Raw genomic sequence first — 6072 nt, 5'->3', positions numbered from 1 at the left:
GGCTGGGGTGCCTGGCCAGGCTTGGTGAGGGGCTGAGGGCTGTTTTCAGGCTGGCGGGTGACGGAAGCTCCCAACTGCTTCTTTTTTTCTTTTTTCTTTTTATTCTGGGCCAGCTTTAGCCTGAGGCTCCAGCTCTGAGGCCTCTGCTGCTGAAAGAAGGTATCTGGTTTGTTCTATAATCGAAACTCTGTATCAACTCCAGCTCTGAGATCCCAGCTCGCTGAAAGCTGGTTTCTGGGGTATTGTTTAACTTATATGTTTGTAACTATGTTTCAAATTGCAGGCTCAGCGGCCCGCAAGGCAGGCGGGGAATGTTGCAGTCCTCCGTCACTGAAACAAGCAAGCCTCATGTTAGTTTCAAGCTGCCTGGCTGCCGGCCACCATCTTGGCTGGTAGTTAATTTGCATATCTCGTTGATTAGCCAATGGGAAGGGTAGTGGTTGTACGCCAATTACCATGTTTCTCTTTTATTAGATAGGATAATACTTCCAAACTTTGGTGATTATAACTCAAACTTATATAAATATTCATATGTTAATGTGGACTTAAGTTTTCACTTAAGTTATTCTGATACATACTTATCAGACATGATTACTATATTAAATGATAAACTTCTGTAAGCATATGATAAAATTCAGGAAAAACTGCCAAACAGTCTCCCAAAGTGGCTGTACCATTATACACTCACATCAGAAACAAAAAAGAATTTCTGTGATTCCAAATCATCTCCTGCATTTAGTATTGTCAGTGGTTTAGATGTTGGCCATAGTAGCCTGTATTTTATTTTGCCTGTATTATATTAAAAATTCTTCTTATCTATATATATAAAGGCTAATATGCACAATGTTCTGTTGGGAGTTTGACCGGGAGACCGGGAGTTTGATCTCTTGCTATTATGTACACTAACCACCAGGGGGCAGTGCAAAATAAAGAAAGGCCCCACCCAGCAGCCAAAAGGCCCCATTCGTCCCTGATTGCCTGCTAGGCCTAGGGACCCTACCCCTACAATGTATTTGGTGCACTAGGCCTCTAGTCTAAAATAATACCATCATCTTAATTATAGTGCCAATCCCAGCTACAATGTTTCTGAGACTTTTATATCTAACTTACAATTATAAGTTTTATCCATATACTTCATTACTTTGCTGGTCAAAATCTTGTCTGATCATCTGATACCCTTCCTAATGTCTGACTTGTAAATTCACCCTTCCTATTATTTCCTGCAAAATGAGCTCTGGTCCTTGGGAGAATCATTATCTTGTTAAAGTATGTTTACCTCTTTTGTTTCTCATTAGCTCACTTTCCTTTGCTGATGTATTATACAAACAAGTAACCCTTGCTATCTATCTTCCTATTATCCTTTAGGGCAGTGGTCAGCAAACTCATTAGTCAACAGAGCCAAATATCAACAGTACTTCTTCAAAATAGACTCGCCCAGGCCGAAAACCAACTTCTGTGCATGGGCCACGAAGTTTCAATCTCACTGTACATGCACCCGCATCGGGTATTTTGTGGAAGAGCCACACTCAAAGGGCCAAAAAGCTGCATGTGGCTCTCGAGCTGCAGTTTGTCAACCATGGCTTTAGGGGAATGTTACTTTCTGAAAAGGAATCATATATTTTAATTGTAGTACATACAATGCATTATCTTCTTTTTTTAATAACCCATATCCTCACTTTATTCCATTAGACAGTATTTATGTGATGAATCTGAGACTAGAACATGGATCTTCTGACTCTTGCTATGTTCACTTTCCCACTGATCACTAATAACATATATTATACAGGTGATCAATCCTGCCACCCAGAATTTACTGAAAAGATATTAAACAAAGTGTTAGGGACATTAAATTATCAACATACATATCTGTTTTTATTTTTCAGGGATAAATATTTGATAATACCACCTGTTATATAAGGGTTAGATTGTGTACCCCAAAAGACATAATGAAGTCCAAACCTCCCATAGCTAAGAATGTGACCTTATATGAAAATAGGGTTTTTGCAGATGTAATCAAATTTTTATCATGAGGTCATTAGGATAAACACTAGTTTTATATAACTGGTGTTCTTTTTTGTAAGATTTTTAATTGCTTTTTAGAAAGAGAGAAAGGGAGAGGGGGATAGAGAAACATCAATTGGCTCCCTCTTGCACTCCCCTTACCAGGGATTGAGCTGGTCACCTGGGCATATGCCCTGACTAGGAATCAAACCAGTAACCTGTTGGTGCATGTGACAATGTCCAACCAACTGAGCCACAGAGGCCAGAGCATAATGGGTTGTTTTTATAAGGAAAGAACAGAGATACATAGGGAGAATGCCATATGATGACAGAGTCAGAGAGTAGACTGATGCAGTTGCATGCCATGGAGTGAAAGGATCAATGGCCACCAAGAGTGCCTATTAAGAGAAAAGGAAGGATTCTACCCAGAGTTGCTGAAGGAGCATGGCCCTGAAGACATCATGATTTTGGAAACCTATAGAAAGGTGAGAGAAGGAAGGCCTGTTTTTATGAACTACCCAGCTTGTGGTATTTGTTACCTCAGCCTCAGGAAGCTAACACCAGTGTAGGACAAATAAGAATGTCAGTGAAACTATGTATTTCCCCAAGACTGCATACTTTTGGACAAGTTCTTTTCCCTGGTTCTTATTATGGTCTAAACTCTAATGCATAATGATATTTTATTTCTTATTTATTTTTACCATAGCTATTGTCAGCCCAAAGAAGAGTATAAAAGAAAAAGAGGCAAAGAAAGAGAAATGATATGACAGCTCCTCAAAGATTACAAAACATATAGAGTATATTTTCTCTTCTTGTGTTTGGTTTTGTCATTGTAGCTAATGACATACAGACCTATTCTTTTATTTTCTGGAAAGCAGCTCATTGAAGATAATCAATTTTAAAATCAATACTTATAATTTGTTTTGATTCAAGAGACATTATTACCCATGCCTGAAAGATTGTGCCTTGGCTTACTAGAAAACCAGGGCTCATATGTCAATGATGTAAATTGTTGTTTTCTTTCTGCTTGGTCACAATTTTCCGTTCTTCACACTTGGCTAAATATTCCCATTTCCATCATTCCATCTGCTGGCAGTTGCTAAGGTGCTACTCCTGCTTTCCCAAGCCTTCCTACTCTCAGAGTCAACATTAAGGACATTTATAGTGAACTGGCATAGTCAGAGACTTATGTCAGTGGGACTTCAGCTTCCTAAAACTTTAATCAAACACCTCCAATTCTTTAAAACAATAAAAAGAGTTAAATAGGTGATGGAGGTATACAGTGACTATTTGATTTTATAGATTCACTAGAGGCCCGGTGCATGAAATTCACAAACTGGGGGTGGGGTGTCCCTCAGCCCAGCCTACACCCTCTCCAATCTGGGACTCCTCGGGGGATCAGGCCTAAACCAGCAGTTGGAGATCCCCCTCACAATCCAGGACTGCTGGCTCCCAACTGCTTGCCTGCCTGCCTGCCTGATTGCCCTTAACTGCTTCTGCCTTCCAGCCTGATCACTTCCTAACCACTCCCCTTCCAGCTTGATTAATGTCTAAATGCTCCCCTGCCAGCCCAATTGCCCCCAACTGCCCTCCCCTGCCAGTCTGGTCACCCTCAACTGCCCTCCACTGCAGGCCTGGTCACCCACAACTGCTGGCCTGGTTGCAACCTACTGCCCTTCCCTGCAGGCTCAGTCACCCCCAACTGCCCTCCCCTGCAGGCCTGTTCGCTCCCAACTGCCCTCCCCTGCTGGCCTGGGTGGCATAACTGCCCTCCCCTGCCAGCCATCTTGTGATCACATGGGGCAGCCATCTTGTGTGAGGGCAGGATGATCAATTTGCATATTACCTCTATATTATATAGGATTAGACCCTATCTAGTTTTTGGATAATAAATGCATTCATATAAAGTTAATAATCAATGAAACACAAAGATATCAACTGTGCGTCATAACTGAGTTGTCAGCTGTCCCTTGACCTATGAATATATTCCAATTTGATGTTAAATAACAGATTATTTCAACTTATAATTGCATGTCTTGAAGCTTTTTGATATGGACATAATCAAATTTAAATCCATAAAACCATTCTCTTCTTCCCAATATTAATATTGTAATCTCACATGCATCTAGTACTCCAATAAACCAAATTTGAGAAATTATTTATTGGCTGCTAATTCCAGTGTAAAGAACATTGTTTGAATGCCTGCAAGTGCAGGAACTAATTTACTCTAAGAGGACACAACAAGGAATAGGTATGAGCATGATGTACTTGAAAGGTATTGAAAGATCTAGCTTAATTGAAATGGAAGGGAGTTTTATCTTAAACTTTATTGGGAGAGAAGGTAATTTACTCAGCCAGGACTGTAGTGGAGGACTTGTCATGCCTGGCCAAGGTTTTTGAGCTTCACTCTCTAAGCAATACAATTTGTTGTCATGACTGTGTTTTATGAAATTGATCTGAGATGGAATGCAACTATATTAGAGGAAAAAGAGCCTATAGGAAAGAAGATAAAACAGCTGAGGTCAAAAGAGTCCAAGCTAGGATGATGGAATGAGAAACTGAACTGAAAAAGTCAATGGAATTTTGTAAGAGGATGGACATAGAAACGAAGGTGGTGATGTAGTAATGCCTATGTGTTGGAAAGTATAAAGGATTAAAATTAATTAAGCACTTAATATATATTTCAATGAAACCTCATAATAATCTGATACACTTATAAGGAAGATTTTATTACCCACACTTCCTTAGACATGTAACGAGTGTCACAAAAATAAAAAGTAAGAAATTGGTAGAGAGGATATTTGAACCCAGATACTTTGTTCCTAAATCCAATATATTTTTCTCACTGTAATAGAGTAAATTTTTTATTATCATGAAATAAATGACCAAACTAGATATAATATTGCTGAATTTGATAAAAAGTATAATTTTTAAGATAAAAAATAAAAGAATTTCTTGCTTTTTTCTTTAATTTGCATTTATTCTGTTACTAGAGAGAACAAGCATGGTTTTGATTCATTTTTATTTTGATTTTATGTGGTTTTTATTTTTAAATATTTTTGCATTTGAGTATCTATACACGTTTAAGTATAAGTAATACTAGATGCCTGGTGCAGGAATTCATGTGCATGGGGGGTACCACAGCCTGGCCAGCAATCGAGGCCTATTGGGGGGGCTGGCCCGCCAAGGGGAAAGATGATGGGAGCTTGGCCAGCTGGGGGGAGCGAGAAGGGCCGTGGGAGGTTTGCTTTGGGAGTGCACTGACCACCAGGGGGCAGCTCCTGCATTGAGCATCTGCCCCATGATGGTCAGTGTGCATCATAGCCACTGGATGACTGTTCATTCTGGTCGTTCCAGTCATTCTGGTCATTCATGAGCAACCGTCACTTAGGCTTTTATATATATATATATAGGTATCTATTATTTTTGCTTCATTTGTTAGTGTAGTTTTTTATTTGTTATTAAGATATATAATTTAAAATAAAAACTCTTTGAATGTCTTATTTATTGCAAATATATTTTGCTCTTAATTTACTTTGAGTTTATACTACCATTAATGAAGATTATAAATACAAATTTTTCTTTCAAAAATATTTTTGAATTTTTCCATACTTTCATGTCTTCAAATAAATAATATAGTTTGATTTCTCCTATTTTTAGTAGGTCAGAAATATCTTATAAAATGAGAGATGTTGTTTGTGCACACAAACTCTTTTGAATATAACCTGCATATTTTGGTATCTTTCCTTATTGCCGGTCTTCTTTTTCTCAGGCTGAAGCTCAAAACTACATTTCCCAGGACCCTTTGCAGCTGGTTATATAGAAAACTTTAAGCCATTACACCTTCTTAGAATTAACAAAGATCATATGAGGAAGGCTGAATGGTTCTTCTGGCAAGGATAGTCATGTAGTCTCTCGATTTTCTCTGCAGCAACTTGGCAGAGGTTATGATATTGGTAGCTGTGGGTGTGTTAAGAGGGATTTCTGCTTGAACAGCCATATGAGATGATTGGACATTTCTCCTGGCTACATCTCTTCTGATTGATTACATGACTCACTGTGCATTAAGAA

This window comes from Myotis davidii, unplaced genomic scaffold (genome assembly GCF_000327345.1).
Source record: "Myotis davidii unplaced genomic scaffold, ASM32734v1 scaffold1307, whole genome shotgun sequence".
Taxonomy (NCBI): Eukaryota; Metazoa; Chordata; class Mammalia; order Chiroptera; family Vespertilionidae; genus Myotis; species Myotis davidii.
The sequence above is the reverse complement of the archived record's forward strand: the minus strand, read 5'-3'. Positions refer to the sequence as shown.